Source organism: Arvicanthis niloticus, chromosome 12 (assembly GCF_011762505.2).
Source record: "Arvicanthis niloticus isolate mArvNil1 chromosome 12, mArvNil1.pat.X, whole genome shotgun sequence".
Classification (NCBI taxonomy): Eukaryota; Metazoa; Chordata; class Mammalia; order Rodentia; family Muridae; genus Arvicanthis; species Arvicanthis niloticus.
The window spans coordinates 42,804,820-42,830,053 of record NC_047669.1 but is presented as its reverse complement, the minus strand read 5'-3'; positions in this window follow the sequence as shown (position 1 = coordinate 42,830,053).

The following is a 25,234-nucleotide window of genomic DNA, read 5'->3' as shown; positions in this document are numbered from 1 at the left end:
CCCCAAGATAAACAACTTAAGAGAGGAATGGTTTGATTTTATTTCATTTGATACAGGAATTCTGATGTTTCAGCCCACAATCACCTGACTGCAATGCTCTGGGCCCCCACATAGTGAGAAGGAACAACACAGTTGTCAGGGGGCATGAGGTAAAGAAGAGAAGCTCACCTCATGATGAACAGGAGACAGGGAGTATGAAATAGAGTGAAAGGAAGACTTCAGGGACACAGAATTGGTTCATAGGCATTTTGTAGTGACCTACTATGAATTTATCAATGGGTTTATCCATTGATAATATTAGTACCTTCATGATGCAGTCACCCTACAGAAGTGCTATCAAGCCTTCAATAAATGAGCTCTTTCTAGTATTGTATTCCTTGACAGTTTCATACAGGTATGTGATATATTTCAGTCTATTCACCCTATATCCTTCCTATTCCTCCCTCACTCTATTGTATACCTTCTTCCCAGCTAGACATCCATACCATTTATAGCTCTATTAAATAGGGACTCTTCTACAAAAGCACTGGAGCAGTAGGTCCAAGTTTCTGACATAGTCTAATGGGTTGGATCTTTTCCAAATTCATACGCTGAACTGTTCACCTGTCTACATGGTTTTATTGGGAGATGAGACCTTTAGATGGTGATTAGATCATGCAAGTGGAGCCCTCTCAGATGGAAATGGTACCCTTATAAAAGGGGCATTGAAAATAATGAAATGCAATGTAATTAAACATAGAAACTATTAGCTATAAATCCAACATGACATGTAGAATTAAGTTAAGAATAGAGCAGGATTCCACTATACACCATGTAGAAATACTAAAATGAAAATACAAAAGTAAAGACACAATTCTATGTACTAACAAGGATTCAGAACAACTACAGACAATCGTAGCCTCACTTTGGAAGAGAGTTTTGCAGTTTCCTATAAAATTAAATATATTTTAAAAATACATGCTAAGCATATGACTGAGGAACCTTACTCTGAAGTATCTGGGAAACTGGAATTTATGTTTACACAATACATAGAAAATTTTAAATTTATGGATGTATCACGACAGGGAATCTCTAGAAGACTGTGAGAAAACTACTCATATTTTCATCTTGTCTCTTGGTTTTATTTGCTGACTTTGGGCTGTTGAGCAAGGAAATTTAATTCTTTTGCTGTCTGTTACTAAGAGAAGAGTCAAACTTAATATTTTTTTCTGCTTTGTTTTTTATTTATTCTTCTCTTATACAATACATCTTAATTGCAGCCTTTCTTCCTTCCCTCCATTTTTTCCAGCTTCCCCCAAGTGCACCTCCCATTCATTGGTCCTCAATTTCTCTTCAGAAAAGAACAAGTTGCCCAGGGATATCAACTGATCATGAGTTAGAAGATGCAACAAGACTAGGTACATACTCTCATATCAAAGCAGGACAAGGCAACCTAGTAGGAAGGAAAGGGTCTCTGGAGCAGGCAAAAGAGTCACAGACATCATTGCTTCCACAGTTAGGACTCTCACAAATACCCCAAGCTAAAGAAACACACCATGTATCCAGAGGGTAAGTGCAGATCCACGAAGGCTCTGTGATTTTCACTTCAGTCTCTGTGAGCCCCTGCGAGTCCTTCTTAGTTGACCCTGCACACCATGTTTTCCTGCTGTCTTCAAACCCTCTGGCTTCTACAATCCTCCCTCCCCCTCTTCTGCAGGATTCCCTGAGAGCTCAGCATCTTTCGTTTACTCTGAAATTGTGAATCTGACAAGTATGAAGAAATATTGATAACGGTTATGTGTACCACAGGAAAAAAATGACAACAAGGATCCTATGTTGCCTATAATTGAGAAAGAATAGTACAACAGTAATATGTGGTATATTTTGTTTACTATACACAAGTAACTTCTTCCATTCAATGAAGCTTCCTTCTTATCATGAATACATCTCTTTTCCCAATGAAGAAGTAATGGCGAAGTAAGGCTAAGCTGCTTGCTAAAGATTGAGGAGCTTATAGTTTTTGGGTTGGGAATAAACCTGAAGTTCCGTCATTGTGCTCTTCTTCCTCTTGGCTGGAGCTCTGTCTATAAGTACTTTTAGGTGCAATAAGCATGAATCAAAACAAATCACTCATGGAAGTTAAAGATGAATACACTATGAGAAATTTGCCAGATGCACTGATACAATAGTCCACCCGATTGTTTGAATATAAGAATTGTAATTATAATTTCTATTGTAATAACAAGATATCTGAGAAATACAGAGATGGAAAACACCTTCTGAGATAATCTAGCATGTTTACCTTTAACCAAGTTATGGCTAGAATAATAATCTTGAAAGTTATCTTAATTATGGGGTTAGTTTTCAACAGGTAGGAACAGTCTAAATAAATGTAAGCTTTAGTTTTTGTGTCATAGACTCATTATTCCCATTGCACATTAGAAAGATATATATAACAATATAGAGCAATGGTATTTGTTTAAATACCACAATGGATCGCAAAGACAACACAGTCTTACAATCTTCAAGTGATCAATGTTTGTATGCATTCATGTAGTGGTAGAAGAATGCTGACCATTTACAAGATATTCTTGCAGGGAGGAGCTTGAACTTGGACCTGAAAACTGGGAAGAGTCAGGAGGCTATAGTAGCACATGACAGCAGCAAGAGTGCTACATAATATGTAAGATCAGGCTGATATGTTCTGGAGAAAGTGAAAACATAGGTGTGATTTGATCAAAGAGTTGCAGAGAGCAGTTGTGTAGGTACTCATGGATATTTGTATTTATACTATATTGCACAGCCCTATGGAATATGCACAGCTCTAAGGAGACATTAAAATATTTTAGGATGGTAACAACAGGTTGTCAGAGAACGAATTAAGAAAGTATAGCTGAAGAAAATATTTAAAGGTTAGGGTGTATACCCTATTGAAATACAATGTATTGTTTTGTCTTCTGAAGAGGCTGGGTGGGTTGTCAGTCAACGGCATTATTTTCTGAGATGTTTAAGATAAAATGGAGCCAGAAAAAAAAAGAGGGCCTCTGATGAGAAAAGAACTCTTGAACTCTAAATTCAAGAAGTCAAATCTGTTCAGTTACAGGAGCATTCATGGACCTGAGAATCAGAGATAAAACTAGAAGGAAGACAAAGAAAGGCAAGAATTGAGCTGACACAGGGGAATTCTTATGTGAGCAAAATAAGAAGTGTACAAGTAGGCTCACAGCTTGGCAGTATCAAGGCTTAGGTGTCTTAAGCTCTTTTTAGGTGATGCTAGGCCCCAAAGTCTACTGGTTAGTTATCCATCCCCAGCATAAGATGCATTAAATGCTCTTCTAGATAACCTGTATTCTATTCCAAGCACACAGGTCAGTGGCTCACAACTATCCATGTCAGCAGGTGCAGGAAATCCAACATCCTCTTTGGAACGCTACAGAAGCAGGAACATATGTGCAATACCCACACTCTCAAACATACTCTAAATATAATAAAAATAAATACTTTGTAATGGGAAACCTAATACAGGAGAAACTTCTTAATATATAGAGATGTGAAAGAAATCTAAATTAAATCACCAAATAGGAGGCGAGACAAAGCCACAACTAGACCTCTTTCACCACCAAATGAAATCTCTTGTGCCAGGATAGGTTAAATCTAATTAAGTTGTTGACCAAAAGGACCCCATGAAACAGCCGACCAACTCTGGCTATTGCCAAGGCTATTGATTGTTTCAATAAACTGATGGCAAGGCCCTTTTGCTGAAGACAACACCTATATAACTGATGGAACATGGAAAAGACAAATTGATACCTACCTGGAACTTTTGCTCTACTGACTAGTGTTCATGGTACTGGAACTACATGTTACCAGAGGGGGAAGCTAAACACCAACCCAGGTACAAACCCTTTGCTCTACAATGGTGATCTGCCTGCAAAATACGCTAGTGCAATACTAGCAGAATACTTGTGGGAATTGTAGGCTTACATTTTTTTTTTTCAAAACCTACTTTAATAAGGGTTCTTAAGCGCTTTAGCTTTCCTTATAGCTGCCCATCTACCAAAGATAGAGGAGGAAAATGGCTAATAGGACAGGGGAACATGGACCTATTTAGAAGTCATACCTTGAGATGATTTTAGCCTTCGTTGTCTGCAGTCCAATCCACTAGCAGAACGCCAAACATGAATCAGCAGTTGCGGCTCCATCCAGAAGAAATCGAGAGACAATGCCACTCTACATGAGTCTGCTAATGGGGCAAGAAGCAGCTGGAATACCATCAGAAGTTCTTTGGTGCACTTCTGTTACTGTAACATTTTAAAATGGCAGCACCCAGTCTGTCTTGCAGTATAAGGCCACCATCTTCCTGACTAAACAAGGCCTGAGGCCATGAGCAGCCAAGTGTTCTTGCCCTGCCACCCACAAGACACCAGCGTGGGAGATGGCTCTGCCAATCTGCCACACTGTCTCCACAATGCTTGGCTGAGCCCAGACCATCCCATCATCCACACGGTATCAGGTAAAAATGAGACTCTAATGTTTAAAGATTATTCAATAGCTTTATATATTTGGTAATGCTCAAATAACAAGATGCCCACACAATTAGAAGTGTTAACCTGTGGGGAGCCAAAGGCGGCTATCATCCTTGCAGCCATCTTGAGCCATATACCCTGACAAGAGACTTGATTACATCAACCTACAACAGCTGAGCACACTCTGACAACATCTTGTTTTAGATACCCAGGATCTTCCCTTGGGTGTGTGAGACTTAAAGGTGTGATTTAGACTTAATGGCTTGACTTAAAGATCAGATTTAGAGACAAGGCCTAAGGGCATGACTTAAAGGCGTGACTTAAAGGCATGGCTTAGAAGTGAGACATATAAAAGGCGAGAGGCAGACAGAAGAGTTCAGTACAACTTGGAACTAGGAATTAGGTTAGAGAGTACAACTTGGAGTAGGAATTAGGCATTGAGGAAGAAGAATTATTATTAGGCATTAGGTATTAGGCACTTGGGAGGGAGCTTGGAAAGAAGCTTGGAACTTGGAGGCATTAGGGACTAGAGACTAGGAACTAGGGACTAGGAACTCAAGACTTGGGACTTGGACTAGAAGAGAGACTGAAGAATAAATGGGATTGAATCACACTCTGTCTGGTCTCCATTCCTGCATGCGTCCGTCCTCACTCTATTGCTGAACCCCAACCCGCAGACCAGAGCAGCTTGGGGCAGTAAGGCTCTTGGCACCCCCAAGGCTTTGGCAGTGTGGGTTCCAACATTGACAGAGCCGTCTGAGACATTTTGGCCCCCAAACATGGGGTAGCTCGGGCCGTGACATTTTTGGGCCCAATGTGGGGCAGCTCAGGACACAACATTAACCAATTAACTAACCTAGATATAAGTTGTTACCCAGGATGGCTCTCGATACATGCGTGACTCTCCATGGCACCTACATCTTTGTCTCTAGCTCCTTCTCTTTCTCTCCTCTTCCTTCTTCTTCCAACTCCTCATCCACCTACCTCTCATACAGCCCAATTACTGAGCTTTATACAAACGTAGTGGGATGATATTCCACTACACACTTTTCTTTACAAAGTCACAACAAAGAAAAGCAATTTGAACCAATGTAATAGTACCATCAACAAAGACGAGCACTAGCAAAGCCCAACAAAGACAAGCAAGGTAAACCAGTGCCAGAGTGTTATCCAGTGTCTGTTGGGTTATACTTCTAATCTTTCCAAGCGTCACATGTTCTTTCAAGCCTCTGCTCCAGCAAAACATTCCATGCCCATTCAGCAGACAGCTTCCAGAAAAATATCACATGTTTGTTCTCAGCAAAGCATCCTTGCATAAGACCGTTTCCAGAAAAACATCATGTGACACAACTGAGTCGTCTCCAACAAAACCAAAAAAAAAAACAAAAAAACACTTCAAGGAATAACTACCACTATCTGATTAGATTTAAGGTCTACTCCATGAGATTGAACACATGCCTAACACTGCTCAGGTGGCTTAGAACTTGGCATTAAGTGGGCCATGGATATAGGAGAGAACCAAATTCTATTGTTCTGATAAAGGAAAATAGCAATAAAAGGAACCTAATGAAGTTGTTCTTCATTCACAGATCAGTGTCCTGCTCAGCAGCCATCATTAGAGAATCGTATTTCTGTAATACATGGTAACTAATACAAAGACCCACAATAGGACAATGTAGAGAGAGTGAGCGAACTTGGAATACTTTGTCCTTAATGGGAGCCTTCATCAAACCCCTACCCTCAGGGTTCAGGGAGCTATGAGGAAACAGAGGCAGGAGGATTATAAGCATCAGTGGGGTTGAAAGTCACCAAGGAAACAGTGCCTTGCAGACATAAGAGGACTGACACACGTACGAACTCACGGACTGTGGCAGCACGCACAGGTCCAAGTCACATGGGGTCTTAGTGCTACAAAGGAAACTGGACATGGGCCTCTATTCTATCCATAAGCCAGAAGCTATCTCTAATTGAGAACTACTTGCAAAGGAAAAGTTAGTTTTTCCTTTTGCTTGCAAAGGTGGAGTCATGCTGGGTATACAAACCACAGTTTACGAGAGGCCTCATGCCCAGGAGGAGATGACCAACACAAAACAAACTCAGTGGTATTTTTGGAGATCATTTGTCTCCTAATGCTTTGTTTGGACATATATATTTTTAACCTTGTCTTTCGATTATCTATTATGGTTTCCAATTTTGTGTTTTTATGGCGTGCGAGTGTGTGTGGTGTATGTGTGTGTTTCTTGTGCTTTTTCATAGCTTTCTTTCCTCTTACATGTTTTACTTCATTTTATTCTGGTTTGTTTTCTTATTGGCCTATTTGTTTTCTAGAGACAAAGACAAGGAAAGCATTGAGTTGAAAGGTTGGGGTGGTGGGGAGGTATCTGGGGCAGACATTGGGGGAGAGGGAGCTGATCAGAATATACTATTTGAAAAAAATTATTTTCAATTATATAACATTTTAAAAAGATACATTTTATTTTTATCCCGAATGCTGTCTATTTGTAGAGAAAGACATGTGTTATTCTGCTACATTTTGACTCAGGCACAAGAAAACATTTATTAAAAACTGTCAATTAAAGAAAGATCTAGCCGGGCAGTGGTGGCGCATGCCTGTAATCCCAGCACTTGGGAGGCAGAGGCAGGCGGATTTCTGAGTTCAAGGCCAGCCTGGTCTTCAGTGTGAGTTCCAGGACAGCCAGGACCACACAGAGAAACCCTGCCTCAAAAAACCAAAAAAAAAAAAAAAAAAAAAAAAAAAAAAAAAAAAAAAAAAAAAAAAAAAAAAAAAAAAAAACTATAGAAAGCCAGGACTTACTTTCTTTAGTTATAGTCATGTAAGCTGTTTATCAAACCCCCAGAGAGGAAGTGACATGAATATCAGGACCAAGGAAACCAGGTTAATGTATTTAAATTTATGCTACCTGTACTTCTATTTACAAATTACCAGCTGTATCCCATCATTCCATTATCTCTTTAGAGAGTTACAGGATGAAGGGCCAAAGGAATTAGGTGAATTGTAACCGGCTTTTCTTCAGCACCTCCTGGATCATTTGCCTTGCTGCCTTTTCTTTATTAAACAGGGAGAATGTTCTTAAACTTGAATTAAGAAACGATCACAGAAACAGAGTCTTAAAAAAATAATATTTTTGTCTATGAAAGAAAAGACCAAACCACTATCAATGAACCCCAAGTCTTGTTTTTCCTGGGGAATAAATTTTCTGCTCACAAAATAGCTGTAGGTCCCTCCCATCCTGTTTCTGTTATAATTTGAGTCACACAGTGAACTCTGAAAAGAAGGAGACATGCTAGTGTATCCTGTCCACATATCAAGCGATGGGTGCTGGAACACTGTGGTACAAGTCATTCTGTCGTTTCCTTTATGAAACATGATTCTTATCGTTTCCTTGGAGTTAGCCAAATAAAATATCCATGGCATTATGTCATCGTGTCCTCTTTCAGATACTGCTGAGTAACATGAAGGGTGCATTGCTCTTCAGCGTAAGCCTCACATATTATGCTTTTATACTAGAGTTCTTTTTAAATAAACATATGCAAGTGAACTTATAACTTGCTGTGTGGAGGCAGCAGGATACGTCATTACCATGCTGCTATGACTGACCAACCAAGTAGTGAAGCTCAGAGAGAGTGCAAGAAATGCTCTGAATGAAAACATCGTTATCTGGATGTGAATGAAGTGATTATTTGATTGACTGACTGATTGATTTAATGAAAGGGCTCCAATAAAGCAGGATGGGTGACAGGCATGTCCAAGATGATAAAAGCATTGGGAAGACTGATTTTTATGTGCAGCGGGGGATGAGAACATTTGTTCCTTGCTGACTCAGAGTCAGAACCCCAGATGAAAATGAAGAGTTAACAGTACAAGGTTCCCTCATTAGAAACTCTTATTTATTGGAGAGTTGTGGATCCATCCAAGCTGCGCTGGATGCCCAGGGCTGAGTCAGATGCAGTGATGACCCAGATGGGCTTTCATAGGAGGTGGCTGGGCTTGAGTTGAAATTTGTAGAAATAAGAAAAAATGACTCAGGCTAATGAGTGGTGAATCAAGGGAGAAGTAATGAGTGTGTTTGGTAGAGCATGAGATACTCACAGGGGAGAGAGGACTGCCAGTCCTGCCTCTGTGAACTTACTAATGTCGGCAAGAAGGTGTTACTGGTTGCTTCCAATACGTGTCATTTCTCTGCAAGGAAAATAAGTATGATTGAAAGTGAATTCTTCCTTCTTCCCAATAAGGTGGAGGGAATCAAAGGATTCTGGAATTTGTATATATCGCCATCGTATTTTAATAACTGAGATGAGAAAAACCGCCACCCAAAATACCAACATCAACAGTTTAATTATATTCATGGAGGAAAAGCAAAGGGAATTTGAGACTCTTCTGGAAGATCCCAGAGTGCAGGCTATCTGGTGATAATTTTTTTTTTCTGAAATCTTTTTACTGACAAATGTAAACACAATGAAAACGACTACCCCACGTCATCCCGTATTTCTTTACTGATTGTGTGAGAGTGCAAAAGGTTGATGTTCACAGAAATTTCATGTCTGATCAAATCCTAAATGGGGGAATACAGAAAAGAAAGTATAATTTATGGATATTAAAGTAAATAAATCCTTTGCTGATTAATCAGTGGCCAGTAGCCAAAATTAGAAGAGTGAGACAACTTTAAATGGGCTTACAGGACACCGATAAGTGATTTAATCTATGTTAAAAATATATTTTAAACTTTGCTTAGTGTGTGTGTGTGTACACATGTATGCACATGTAAGCGCATGTGTGCGGTGAGGTTTATGCATGCCATTGTATATGCTTGGAGTCAGAAGACAAGGCTATGGAGTAGTTTGTTCTTCTCTCCTTACTCTGGTTCTGTGGCTAAAACTCAGTCAGGTTATATCACGGGGCAGCAACCAGGTCTAGACTACAAATGTCTTAGCAAAATGGTCCCACACAGAGCCATCATCTGTTCCTAAAATTTTCAAAGTGACAGAATATGAGCACAGAAATGGCCTCTTATGGGAAATGCAGGTGTGGTGGGTATGTCTTTAGTATTAACTTCCAAAGGTTTTAGTATTACCCACCATTCTGGGAGTGTTTGCTGTGCCAGACATATTGCAAAATGTAGTTCTATGTGCATATGCCAGGTTTTGTGTCAAATGCTTATCTAATAAACCAGGTACCACAGAGTATATGCCATTCACACTACCCATTTCACAGGTGGGGAAACTGAGACTGGAATGCTTAACTTCTTAAGCTTATACAGCAATGATTTGTGTAGGAAGCCGCTGTTAGCGGTGATATAATTCGCCATTCCAAGATGGCGCGGGCATCTTGTCCTCCCAGTAGTAAACAATTAACTGCGCAGGTGCAAAAAGGCAAAAGCACGCCAAAAGTCACTGCCCATCCCGGGGCGTAATATGGGGTGATGAGTGAACAGCCAATCAGAAGTGAACACGTCACTCTAGGGTGTATTTAAGCTGTGCCTCTTCCTGTCTTTGGCCCTTCCGCGGTCTTTTCACATCTGCTGATACAGATTAACCCCTCGCTGTGGTAACTACCCGAATACTGTCTCACGTGTCCACGGGCGGAGGGGACACGGGAGGCGCACGGAACAACTGGTGCTGAAACCCCGGAGTTTCAAGGCGATGCAGAGGCCCCCAAGTTTTGGGGCGGGTTAAAAGACTACAGGATCGAAGTACACCTCTGGAAGATATGCCTGGGGTGGAAGTGTTTGTGGCAAGCGGATTTAAACTCACCGCTGCCGCTCCACTAGCTAGCCTCTTGCTTGCATTGCATTTGTTTTTAACTTATTTGTGTTGTGAGAAAGAGGGCCACTCTAGCATACCAGGACCAGGGCGTGTTAGCCGGCATCAGGCTAAGGAGCCTGGAAAGGAGAAACAGGCAAAAAGGCCTGGACAACAGAGGCAGGCTAAAGAGCCTGGTCATAGGAAAGAGTACTCAAAAGGAACAAGGGCTACTGCAGAGCTCTTTAAGCTTATGGAACCTTCAAAGGGTGGAGAGAGAGCGGAGGACAAAAGGATCCTCCTTTATGACAGAATCTTTGGGGAAGCGTCTGCGCTCTGCTATGTGCAGCTGCTTGCAGCCTGGCAGAGCGAGAGCAAGAGAGCATGGCATGAAAGACAGGCAGAGGAGATAGACAGTCTGCTCTGGGAAGTGACATCCCGGTGACGGGCACACGGGGAGTGCCCCGCGAGCTCAGAGCAAACAATGCCAGTGATAGAACAGATGATCTTTGAAAATGCCACAGCTGAATGCCGTACAGCCATTGTCCCTCGTAAGAACAAGAGGCTACAAGATTGGCTGAGGGCCTGCTGTGGCCCGGGGTGGGAAGCTGTTTGTGCTTATTCCACAGGTGAAAACAATTCAATTTGGGTCCCTACGAGGCTGGTGCAGATTGTGAAGAATGAAGGTAGGTTGCAAGATTACGGCCCTGATTCTCCTGACACTGATGTTCGATTTGGCGATAAGTATACCACTGTGGGCCATAGTCAGATCTTGGCCTGTTCCCTTGCCAGTACATTCAAATACTGAAGCACCTCCATTGTTTACAGTTATTGAGTGTTACTTGGTTGCCCCAGCCTCAGGCACACCGGCCAACAGCCTGAGTTATACAATGCTTCAAGTTTTCCATTAAATTTTACACTTTGTTTTGTGGCAGCAAAACTTTATAGCATAAAGGTAATCTACTTGGTGTTGATTTGAGAAAAAATAGATTGCTTATATCGTTAAAGATTGGTTTTTTGATTTGCCTATGTTTATAGAGAAAAGATACAACACGTGTCTTTTAAGGTTTACAGTTTAAATTTAAGGTTTAATGTTAAAGTCAAAACCGCACAATTCAGGCTTAGCCAAGCCTCAGAGAACAGGCCTGAGGGAGGTTAAGCGCATTTACATTTGAATTAAGACAATGCAGACTTAGCTGCAGAAGCCCAGGTGCTAAGCATTCCCTTTTGTCCTGGGTCTTTACAACCTGGTCCTAGAAAGGTGCTTACCTTTTGTCCACATTGTTTCTTGTGAGAAGAGAGATAAATCTAAGACCCAAAGACTTTACAACAGTCTGTGAGCTAAAAGTTATGATTATGCTGGAGAAATTAAAATTATGTCTGCTTCCCTCCATGAGTGTGACTGTGCCTGCTGATAGAGTATGGTTCAAATTGTTCTAATTCCTTTAGATTCAAAGTTGTTAAAAATGAGATGCTTTAGATTCCTCTAATGTATGTAACAATTATTAGAAGATAAAGTTGGCTTTTGTCCGATGTTCTCATTGGACTAAAAAAGATTAGTTATTAAATTAATCCAAAATAAAGTTCAAATTTAAGATTTATACAGCCTAACTTGCCTACTCCAGCTACCATTTCAGTAAATGCTTATATAAAAGATGTTTTTATACCATCCCTTTACATTTCTGGTAAAGGTGAAAGGTTTACAGGCAGTAAATTTATTCATAATTTTTAAGAGCCCATGAAGCGATATTTGTTAAAAATAATTGCTTCAGAAAATGGTTAATTGTTTTACATTTTATATATATATACAAATATTGTTGCTGCTTTAATACAAAAAATTAAGCGGTTAAATCTTTTGGTGTGTATTATTCATTGTGTGATACTTTATTAGTGGATTTCTCTAAAGAAGTTTTTTCTGCAAGCCATTGCTCCAATATAACAAGCTTTAAAAATTTTTAGAGTACTTGTTACTTCAAAAAAGGATTCAAAGACAGTGTCTTTCAATATTTGAGACCTCAGTTATATCCTAATCAGATGGGGGGCTAGAGAAATGGCTCAGCCATTAAAGGCTGGACTTAATTTAAAATATAAAGGCTGAACTCCCAGCAACCACATGGTGGCTCACAACCATTTGTGGTGGGGATCTAACACCATCTTCAGACTTGTGAGTGTACATACAAAAAGAAAATGGTTTACTTTTAATCTTGATTTACTCTTAGTGATTTTTTAAAGGTTGTTAAGAGATATTATTTGGCTAAAACCTCATCTTAAGCTTACCATAGGAGGATTTAAACCTCTGTTTGATGTTTTCAAAGGGATGCAAGTCCTAAATTAAATCATATGTGTATTTTCTTGAGTTTATCCTGCTTCAACACAATTAAATTATGTGTTGTAGCCACTGTTTAGAATGTTAAAAAGGGTGTATCTGCCTTTGTCTTGTTGAATGGTGTGCTTCATGAAGTGCAGAATGTTTCGGCTACATGATCTAATATCTCTAGCCATTTGAATAACATTAAAATTAATAAGGTGTTTAAGAATACATCTGCACAACCGGTGTCGGTGTGTGTGTGGACCCCCCATTTTTCTTTATGTTATCCAACTTTCAGAATAATTCTGATATCTTGGATTGTAAGAATGTTATATGCTTTTTAGCACAATGCTGGAATGGATCACTAGACCTAGCCATGGTTAATCAAGTACAGCAGCCACTGTTGTTAATCAATTCTCAGAGAAGACTTCTGAGACTTTGACCATTTTACAGAAAGTGGATGCATATCAGGCATCCTGTTGGTCAATCAGAGAGTTGATTTGCTCCAAGCCTATGTGGAGCAGCTCACGGATGTGGTTCAAATGAGCTGCATGTCAACAACCCCACATCCAGGTATTACACCTCTGAGATTTGTGAATGATACATTTATTCAAAGCCATAATCTTTCTGCTTATTTAAAAGGGAGTTGGACTGGGGAGTTGGACCAGGTGCAACAGCAATTGCAGATCCGGATTTCGAGCCTTGATGGAGTGCGGATGGACCCTGTTTCCCTTGGCGATTTTACTTCTTGAATTTCTTCTGCCTTTTTCTTCTTTCTTAAAGGGTGGGGATAGGCCTGCTTGGTACAGCCCTATGTTGTGGATTAGTGTTCATGATGGTTGGTCTGTAAGCTCAGAGCCCAACAAAAACGTGACAAGGCTGCTAACACCCAAGCACTCACAGTCTTGGAGCAAGGATCTCCCCCCTGAAATTTGACTATCTAGGCTAAGAAAGTAGCCGATGACTGAGACCCTCAGTCGATGGACCCCAAGGGTTCAGCCCATTGCACTGGGTCGATGAGAGGTCTAAGTCCAGCCAGCCCTTGCCTAAAGAGCTGTGGTACCTGAATAGTAGATTGACAGCCCTTGCACTCCTGGGAGCTATACTCCATTGCACAGGGATGAGTGTCAATTCCTCTTTACATCCCCTTAGCCCTTGCACCCAGAGAACTTGTTTCCATTGCACCTGGTAGGGTAAGGGAGAATCTTCGGGCTGTAAGCTCTTGATCGCTTATTCCCCCAAGATGGAGTTTGCTTGATCGGGTTTGAGTTCGAATCTTGATTGGTGCTGCGCTTAATAGACAAAAGGCTGTTCCATATTAATAATTTAAACAGGGGGAGATGCAGGAAGCCGCTGTTAGTGGTGATATAATTGGCCATTCCAAGATGGCGTGGGCATCTTGTCCTCCCAGTAGTAAACAATTAACTGCGCAGGTGCAAAAAGGCAAAAGCACGCCAAAAGTCACTGCCCATCCCGGGGCGTAATATGGGGTGATGAGTGAACAGCCAATCAGAAGTGAACACGTCACTCTAGGGTGTATTTAAGCTGTACCTCTTCCTGTCTTTGGCCCTTCCGCGTTTTCTACTTCTGCTGATACAAGTAAAGCCTCGCTGTGGTGATACCCGAATTCTGCCTCTCGTGTTTCTCTTCCACGGGTGAAAAGGGGACACGGGAGGCGCGCGGAACAGATTTGCATCTGTATTTGCCTAGCTCTAGAAAAGTAAGCATGTATTCAATGACACTTGATGTAAAAAACAAACAAGCAAACAAACCAACCAACCAACAAACTATGGGCTGGAGAGATGACTCAGCGGTTAAGAGCACTGTGTGCTCTTCCAAAGGTCCTGAGTTCAATTCCCGGCAACCAGGTGGTGGTTCATAACCATCTCTAATGGGATCTGATGCTCTCTTCTGGTGAAGACAGTGACAGTGTACACGTATACATAAAATAAATAAATCTTTTAAAAGACCCACTTAATTTTAAAGAGCAAAGAAGTCTTTCAGTAGGTTTATTTAAAGTTAACAAAATTTGATTCTAGTTCAATGCTGCTGAATGCCTTTTAAATATTATTATTCATTGGAATCATAATCAATACAGAATATGATTTACAGCAGAAATTAATGATGATGGTATTTCTTGGTCCCCCATTCCTTCTTTTCATTCTCATACTCACATCACCATTCTCAAAAACAATGTATTCTCATTTTCAAGAGTCATTTAGGCTAATTATTTTCTGAAGCCTGATTTCTCCTTCCAAGTTTCCACCTAATCCTTGAATACATCCCACTAAGGAAAACTTCACCAGCTCATGCTGACAAGTCTAATTTTGGACTGCACTGATAATAAAAGAAACATGTCTTATCATAGGGCTACGATTATCTTTGTGTGCACTTCACCCACTTGTCTTAGTTCTGTGGTCTTACAGAATAATACCATTCTCAAGATGCATTTGTGGGTGGTGTAAGTATGCCTCACACAGAGTAAGGCACTTGTAAAGTAGATGCGGTAAAAAGAACTCTTATGATTTGGGACTTGAGAAGAGGTTATGAGGGGAGAAAAGGAGAGGAGAAAAACTGAAGGTTTGATATAGATTATTTTGAGATAAGTGTGATGTTGCTCTTTTATGTAAATTCAGGAAACAAGAGGCTAAAACTAGAAGCCCAGAAAAAAATGCCTCATTTATCCCTGTAAGTCTATAATCTTCTATGATCTTTGCAAGTGATATCTCCATGTGCTGGCTTAAATAATTTCCTTAGGAGACTGCTGCTCCTCCATATTGAATTCTTGCTAACGTTAACTTGCTTAGAAATCTTTTATTTTTTTCACAGACATTACACATAGAACATTGAATCAGTCTAGAATTTAATATTATACATTAATTCATAATAGCATGTTTTATAGAGAAGTTAAAATATTCTAATGCTATCTTCTTTCTTTCTCTCTTTCTCTCTCTCTCTCTCTCTCTCTCTCTCTCTCTCTCTCTCTCTCTCTTTCTTTCTTTCTTTTTTTGTTTTTCAAGACAGAGTTTCTCTGTGTAGCCTTGGCTGTCCTCTGTAGACCAGGCTGGCCTTGAACTCAGAAATACGCTTGCCTCTGCCTCCCAAGTGCTGGGATTAAAGGCATGTGCCACCACTGCCCGACATTATTGTTCTTTGTAAGGCACATAACTACATACACATATTAAGTTCAAGTACTTAATCTCATTTAAAATATTTAGTGCTAACAATGGCCTCATTGCAGTAATGGTGCCCGATCCCAAGTTAAATACATAGTAAGTAAGCGTAAACTTGTTGAATGTTATTGAATTGAACTAAATCAGGAAATAAGTATTTTCTTATCTAGGTCAGTTGATGTTCTTAAATTATTGTTTCAAAGTTAAAACTGTCTTAATTTGATCTGGGTACCATACAAGGAAATACATGGAAGACAAATACAAAATTGGAAGAGTTTTGTAGGTACCACCTCTTCAGCATCCAACTAGCCACGTGAGTGTATATCATGGCAACCTCAATAACTTTTGGAACCTGGAAACTGACTCTAAAAGAGACTAAGTTGCTAAAAATCAAACAAGTAGCTTAATATCTCTAGGTTCCAGTTTGTGATCAACACCTAAATAAAGATCTTTGCATTAAAAAACTTGCAGACTAAGTGGGTAAACACATATGAGTACTGGGAGCAGGGAGATAACATAATTACAAAAGGTTGGCAAATATATGTGTGCTATCGTATTATTTTGCACATTAAATGAATATAAATGTGTAAAAGATGTTCTGGAAGAACCCACAGTATCAGAGCAGGTAACTTGTAGGAGTCTTTGAAAATATGGGAGGCTGGAATAAGTTTTTCAATAATTGGATGTTATGTTTTTTTGGGGGGGGGACTAGTATTTTTATTATAAAATATCTCAAAGTGATAATAACTATTTGAAAGTCAATTAAAAATTAAAAGTGATGAATCTTCTTCCTCCTACTCTTATCTAATTCTGAAAAGCCAGCTAAACTGAGCAAAAGTATGTAAGTTCACCGTAAGCAACAGCAAACCCTAGGACAGTGCTGAAGACTTTCTTTTCTTTTTGTTATGAAGCATTATTAAGATAGTGCCACCAACTCTCTAATGCTTAAGTTGCACACAAACTCTTTGTAGTCAAAGCATCTTGGCTCTTTGTTAAACATTGTCAGGCATTTATTATATTACCAAGCCCTGTGTTCTTTGTAAAGCCTTTTGGGGCCCAAAGTCTAGAAATCAGAAAAGCTCTGGGTTAGACTCTGAAGGGACATGGTCACCGAGACTGCAGGGAATGTAATAAACTCCAGTGGTAGATATCTGACACCCTTCCAAGTCAGAGGTATGTTGCAGAAACATGTGGATGTTCTGCAATCCTCCATCATCCCTCCAGATAGAATCAGTAACATGTGGAATCTTTTCTCTCTGTAAGCTTAAAGAACGGTGCTTAGGTGCATGACATTGTACAGTCCTAGGTTGACCTCACCATCTGAGAACCTCTGAAAGGCTTGCCTTCAGTTACATCTTACCAAACCCATGCTGCTAACAGTTTCTAAAATCATTACTTGGTACTCAGTACCAGTTTCTAAGAAGCTTAAACCAACAGATATATTAGTCTAACAAAAAGTTAGGGAGTAGTGTAATTTCAACATGAACATATACAAGGAAAAAATACAAAAAACAAGGCCAAACTTTTAATGATTTAATTAGGAAATAGAGCCAAATGATGAACTAAATTTTGTCTTTTTTGAGAAGGCTTTTTCGTGTTAGGACCTGAGTTACTAAGTTGGATTCACTGGGTCTCATCCACTAGGCTGTACTCTCACTGAGATAATTTACAAGCAAGTGATTCATATAGGCTGTGACAGGCAGTACTGCTTTTTATCTACCCTAATACATTTAAAGAAGTCTGTCTCTGACAGCTTGTTATTGCCAGAGCAATGCACCTGCCTGAGTTTATAGTTATAAATGGGCCGTGGTTGGCTCATTGCTTTGCACTTGTAAAATCCTCCCATAAAGCGTCCACTTCTTTCTAAGTCCCCATTGGTGCTTTTGGCACAAGCGTCTTATATCATTCCACCCAAAACACTAATTCCAGGGCCAGGCACTCAGAAATGTTCTGTTACTTACTTTTAGGTTTATACTCTAGTCTTTCTAAAGGGAAGCTTTACGTGTTTGTTTGTTTGCTTGCTTGCTTGCTTCTGGAGGGGAAACAGGACGTTTTCTCAACTGTTTCCTTTGTCTTTTTTTTTTTTTAAGGTCCTGATTAGTAAAGCTCTTGGATTCTGCTGCCTTTGTGCTCCTTAACTTGTGGAAGGTAAAACTTAGTACAGACTCACAAAAGCATTAGAAAATGAGAGCATTCTGACCGATACAGAAAGACAGCTCTAATGCACATCTGGGTGAGGCTCAGTTTGATTTTCTAAACTTAACTCAATGTCTATATCAAAAAATGTATCGTTAGTATTTACTAAACCTTGGCTAAAGCTTTGGTTAATAATAGTCAAAACTATTATTAACTCTTGCTGTTAGAAACTAACAAAACAGCCGCAAAAGTAGCTCAATGAGGAGAGAGTTGAGAAAATATAGTGAGAGTGGTTTTATATGTGGGAGAAAAATTATTCGATAAAAGTTAAAATGGATTGATTTTACTTAAACATTCATTCATATCTTGCTGAGTATAATTCAAAATCATTGTTCAGCAGCTTGATGCAGTCTCTTTTTGAATGACACAGGGGTACTGTTTCTAGCTTCTGCAAAGAGTGGTTTATAAGAAAATTTATATCAATTATCTTACAGATTAATGATTATGAACTTCCTTCAGTGATAGAACAAATGGCCTAATATGCTTTCTGATAAGGGAACTTGAGAGACACTTTTTATAAATCCATTGAAGCAAGTTAGGATAGAATTTTATAGTTTTCTTAACAAGAAATATTCAACATCTATTGTCAAGCTGCACATCTGCCCCACATCTGGGGTGCTGGAGCATAGCCTCGATGCTGGCAAGCCGCTCAAGGGAGGCAGAACACATTCCCCATAGGGGTCCCAGCCTGTGTTCTTTCTGGCAAGCAACAGGGAGATCTGGGACCACTCTGTGGTTCTCAATCTCACTGGGGACCTCAGGGAGTTGAGAACAGGGCTGCGGGCCTGCCCTTTCCCTACCACCAGGCAGTAAGGAGATGTTTGAGCACAGGATGGGACAGAATCGGGTTTAATTCCTAATGTATGCCAAGATTACTAAGGGGTTGAAAGAGAGAAGGCCTTCTATGGGAGATTTAGGTCAGGCTCTTTACAACGAACCCTCCCCCTCCCCCATGTTCATCCTTGATGAAGATGAGGGTCCTTGCTTGTCCAAACATTTTTATTTTATGGGGGATATGAATGCATACATCTTATTTAGGGTGAACCAACCAGGGATTAAATACCTTTTGCAGGAAAGAATGCCCAGGAAGGGAAGCTCATTGGCTAAACACCTGAGGCCTGTCTAGATACCTCATTGGCATGGAGAACTACAGGTTTTTATGCTATGTGACACCGTTGTTATGGTCCTCTCCGTGGGGAATCATGGTTAAGTGTTACAGGACAGGTAGAGCTTGGCAGGGAACTGGCTCTAAGCCGACGTTTCTCAACTCTGAGATTCCCTGGGGTCTTGAACCTGCTTCAACCTTACGAGTTCTTCTCTCTGGTGGCACAGTCCACTTGCTCCACAACCCACCATTTAGAAGTCACAGTATCAAGAACTACGTGAAATCCAATACAAAGAACATGTGGCCTGTATTTAAGATTTTACAATCTACAGTCAAGTCTAGTGTTAACATAGGCGTTAAGTTAACAGTGCCACACGGTGCCCCAAGAGAAGCTCAAATAATGAGCTATGAATTGAAGCATTCCCTCCCAGAGGTGAGAAAGATGCTCACAAAATGCAGGAGAATTGCAATGCTTACAGGACTCACAAGATTGCAAGAGCAGGAAACAGTTGCCCAGGGAAAGGAGATTCTTCAGCAGAGATGTCTGTAAGTTGACAAAGAACACCGGAAACGCAACTTACCATTTAAGCAAGGAGGACACAAAATTAGAAGGTTAGGGGATGGGCAGATCTGAGAGGTAGTGACCACAAGGTATGGAATTTTCAAAGTGCTTATATGCATAAGAAAAAAAACTTCCAATGGATATTGACTTAGTAAATTGAGGATGGCTGGAAAATAATTAGCAAGAGGTGACAATCTATTGGATGGGAAAGCAGGTATAAAGGACGGAGAGATAAAAGGTTAGGCTGCAAAAATTACGTAGAAGTTATAGGATATTCTCTTTTTTTGTTTATTTGTTTTTTGTTTTTGTTTTGTTTTGTCTTTCGAGACAGGGTTTCTCTGTATAGCCCTGGCTGTCCTGGAAGTCATTCTCTAGACCAGGCTGGCCTCGAACTCAGAAGAAATCCGCCTGCCTCTGCCTCCCAAGTGCTAGGATTAAAGGCGTGCGCCACCACTGCCCGGCTATAGGATATTCTCAAGGTCTGGGGTTTGTGGTCTATTTGGGAGAGTTGATAGAAAATTAGATGCCTTTTCCTTTTAATCACTGAGTGTCAAACTGTCACTGTAAAATATTAACTGGTGGAAGTATTAGAAAGTATTTGGTAATTACATAGTGTTTAACCACTTACCCACGAATGTGAAGCTTGTGTAAATATGGTAGGGTTTAGTGGGAGAGCATGTGAACTCCGTCTGGAGTCTCTCCCATGGCAGGAAGACTAAGGGAAGGAAGCAGGGGAGTATTACTCTAATCATGCAGCTTGTCCCCAAGGATTTGTGTATTCTTACTCAAGAGTAGATAGAAAAGGGGGACACCAGGTCTGGATAACCACTGGAAATGACCAAAGCCTGCCTGGGTTTACAGGGAAGTGTCTGCTCCCCCATTCCCCCATCAGTATCCTCACTTTGTACCTCTCATGGCAGCCACTGCCACTTCAATCAAGGAATTCCCTAGGTCTTGTTTTTACTGGCTGACTTACTCCATCTTTCTTTTTCCTGATATAATACTTCCTTTTCTTTGGAGAACTTCTAGCCTCTTCATACGCTCTATATATACAGTTCTGTCATCTCAGGCTCATGTCTGAATGCTTGATCCAGGCTGAGGCAATCATTACATCATGTGCACTTGGACAGTTATAATTCGAAGAGTGAACACATCAACAAGGCTCATTGGAATTCTTTCCTAGAACTTCATGGTTAGAAGTGGGAATGGTTCACTTTTCTCCACTTAGCCTGTGAACTGTGAGAATGAAGGTCTGGATAGCCACTGGCTATCTTTTGCTACTCACAGTGAGCCCTCATACAGAGTGGGTAATAAAGAAGGTGCTAATACAAAGTGAAGCAGGTATCGACTAAAACCCACAGTGGCATGAGATAGTCCCTGCAATGGCAGTAAGGTTTGACCAGAGTGAAGCACTGGCCTCTGTGGCTTCTTCTCCAAGTTTATGACGAAACTTGATATGCTTCCAGAACAAATAAGTCAATCTCTTGCCCCTTGGCTTGAATTCACTTTTCTTGGAATGTGGTCATCTATAACCTAAGGAATTTAATTACTAGGGTTAACCCTTCTGTGATGTTACAACAATTCAAGAAAACATGAGTCTGAGCCAGCTGTGTTGTGAAATACCAGATTTTATTGCTACAGATGCCCCTATGTTTTATTGACCTGAGGCATAAAGGTAGGAATGATTATTTGGATCTCGATTATGTCTTACTATCAAAATCCAACCACATTACTAAAAACCAAAGCTTTTAAATTCAAATAAGTGTTGCAAACTTAGTACATACCAGCAGTGCTTCGGTGTGTACCATCACAACAGGATCTTCCTGTGATGTCAGCGGGTGGCTCTTCCTGTTTCCACACTTAAGAATCACAAGGATGACTGGAGAGAGGCTCGGGGACTAAGAGCATGTATTACTTTTGCTCGGGATATGAGGTCGAGTCCCAGCACCCATACTTGGCAGGTGGCAACTGATGTGTTTATAAAAAGATAAAGAGAAGGGGGTGGTTATGTTCTTTGGAGGTGTGGTGTCTGCAGGCCCATGCCGAGGCATCCCTTCCCCCTGAGGGACCAGCCACACAATGCGACGGTATAGTATGGTATAGAGTTTATTCAGGGGATGGGGAGGGGAGTCAAGAGGGTAGAAGAGGCAGAGAAAATAGAGAAGTAGAAGAGTAGAGGCCGACCATGAGCTCATGGAGAGAGGGGGGAAGGGAGTGGGGAAGGGACGAGGAGACAGAGCAGGAGCAAGAAGGGAAGAGCAAGAGAGGAACAAGAGAGCAAGGAGGGAGCAAGCAGCCACTTTAAAGTGGGTCAGTCCTATTTGGCTGTTGCCAGGTAACTGTGGGGTGGAGCTTAGACAGAATTCTAACAGCAACCATCTGCACCGCCAGCTCCAACACACTTCTGCACCTACCTGCACAGAAACACATACACAGAGACTTAAAAAAATAAAAGATAAAAAACTTTTAAAAAAATTTAAAAAGAACCAATAATGACTCTCTCCCTTATTTCAGTAGTTCTCAACTTGTGGGTTATGGCATATCCTCCATGTTAGATATTTACCTCATAATTCATTACAGCTATAAAGTAGCAAAGAAAAAAAGTTATTTCTGGGGGTCACCACAACACAAGGAACCGTATTAAAGGGTCTCAGCATTAGGAAGCTTAAGAACCTCTGTCCGGTTTCCTCCCTGCTGGACACGGAGCAGGGGAGAGGGAGATGGAAAAGGAACAGCAACATAATCTGGTTTGCCATGTAAAGAAGAGAAAAAATAGAGACAGCAGGCAAACATCTGAAAGTCTAAACTATGGTCAAGCCAATCGCATGGGTAGTCTCTAGGTGGGAGAGTTCCCTGGGGCTGTGATTCTGTTCTTTGGAGGATTCTTTTTTTTATAACTCAGGGTATTGTTCTCTCTACTCTTCAGTGGTTCTGAACAGAGCATTAGTGGTATATGCTTTCCAAGGGGGCCTTAAAGCTTGGTAAGCCCATTCTCATGAAGGAAGCCGGAGGTTCAAGACCCCTGTTCTGCCTCCAGCTTTTTTGGTCAAAGCTTCAGTTTTCTCAGTAATTTACTCTCCTCTAAGTAGGCTACTGATTGGTTTTGCTTAAATAAAATCCTGTAGTACCTATAACCAATTTAAAAACATCTTTCTCAGATTTGCTTCATTTCTGTCTTTTACCCCTTTGTCTTTGTCTTTTCTCTTTGTTTCTTTGAGATGAATCTTGCTACGTTATTCAGACAAGCCTCAAAAATGGCAGTCTTGCAGCCAATCATTGGACTGAGCACAGGGTCCCCAGTGAAGGAGTTAGAGAAAGGACTGAAGGAGCTGAAGGGGTTTGCAACCCCAAAGGAAGAACAACAGTACCAACCATCCAGACCCCACAGAGCTCCCAGGGACTAAACCACCAACCAAAAAGTACACATGGAGGGACCCATGGCTCCAGCTGCATATGTAGCAGAGGATGGCCTTGTTGAGCATCAGTGGGAGGAGAGGCCCTTGGTCCTGTGAAGGCACTATGTCCCAGTGTAGGAGAATTCGAGGACAGGGAGGAGGGAGTGGGTGGTGGGTGGGGGAACACCCTTATAGAAGCAGTGGAGGGGGGTGGGATAGAGAAGGTTTGGGGGGGTGGGGACCAGGAAAGGGGATAACATTTGAAATGTAAATAAAGACAATATCCAATTAAAAAACAAAAACAAAACAACAACAACAACAATAACAAAAAAACCTGGCAGTCTCCCAGCCTCAGCGTCCCCAGTGCTGGTTCTACCTACAGGTGTCTCCAAATCCAGCTAGTGGTCTCTGTTTAAGCTTTTGAGCTTAAGTGAGAAGATTACACCCTCACCTGACTTCTCCCAGAAGAACTTTAATCAGTTTAGGGTTTTTACTGGTTTATTTTTATTGTCATTAACTTTCCTGTCACTCAAAGCTTTTAATCCCGTTTCTCACTTTTGAGCTCTCGCTCCTGGGCCGGGAGGGCCCAAATTCCTAGTTTTCCCTGCAGATTCCTTTCAGTCTGCTTATGAACAGTCAACTCTTCCTGATTTCATTTCCTTCTGGCAATGTCTTGCTGAACACAGCAAAGGGGACCCTAATTCACAGTGCTAAATCTTGGTTTTCTACCCTTCTTCCTCTTCCTCCCAGCTGAAAGCCCTTTTAAAGCTGATTTCCTAGTGAGCATTTACTAATGATTTTATCACTGTAAAACACATTGCCGTTCAAGCTACTCATATCAGTTTTCATGCCCACTTAAAAAAAATGTAGCTTGGGTTATTTTAAACTGCTACTTGACATTCGGATACTAGTTTCCTTATTGGGATGATTAATGCCAGCTGCCACAGCAGACATTCCAAGATGACACATAGTGACAAAGGTTTCATATTCTTCATTCTACATATTCGGAAAGAATTGGTGGATAAAGATGGGGAGGTGCTGTTCCACACGGGAGACCAAGCTGGGAGATTCATCGCGTGGCATCTCTGTTAGTCCTGGACAGTTGTCGTTTTAGGCATCTCGCACAGGAATTAAAACATGGAGGAGAATACCAACCCTTCACTCCTCAAACCTGGGCTTGTGAGTATCACTCGACTCATGGCCCATTTGTTTTAAATAACCACTCAGCTCCAACCTAATTGCAAATGAGGCAGGAGGCCGGGGAACATAAGGGGGCTTGTGGAACAGTGGGTGAGCCTCAAGTGACTCAGGCCATGGAGGCTGCTGGAGCAGTACACAGATGTGAGACTGCAGATTGGAACGTCCTGCAGGAGAGTGTCTGGAAGTCATTAGCTCTGTTCTGAAAATATTCCCAGTTCTCTTTCTCAGTGTGTTGTACTTTTGCATTTCCCAGGAGGTGGAGTGCTGGATGCCTTTGCCTTTCATTGCTTTTTTGCAATGAAATGTGAACAGAAGGGCATGTGTTTCTTGCAGGTTGACTCCTCGAACCCAGGATGCGATTATTTGCACAGTATCTTTCCATCTGCCTTAATCCCCAACGGTACTCCAGACAGAGGTTTCTTCATTAGCCTGGATACCCAAGTGAGGATGACAGGAACCAGAGATCCATCCAGCTAGATCATTGTAGACGTGTGTGAACATGCATACTAAAATCCCAATTCTGAGACACTGAGATGTGTGTGATCGTTTGTCATCAAAATACTTATCATTCCATTCTGATTGATGTCACTCTTTTGTCTTTTCTCCCAACTTTTGCTCTTTTTAATGTCAGGGAGTCAGTAAATGCAGAAGGAAATTTCAAGTCTTTGCTTGTTTTTACCTTTTTTTCCCCCTTGGGTATCTCTGTATCTATTATCATCGGTTATACTCCCAAGCAACAGAACCATTTCTGACAGTTACCCAGAATACTGTTCAAACTAGTACTCACTGACAACAGGGAGCATCCGAGTGGGGGAGGACCACCCATGGCTCTTCCTAGCTCTGTTTCCAAAGTAACACTTGTCTCTGCTAAGCTAACATTAACATCAGCAGAATGTTCTCTCAGCCCTAAATCACTGGAGGCTTCCTTTTATTCTCTCTCCTTGTCTCGTTGCTGGAAATTCATCCCTCTTCCATGTTGCTGTGGTAGAACACTTTGCTCACATGACAGTACATCAAATGTTTTTATTTT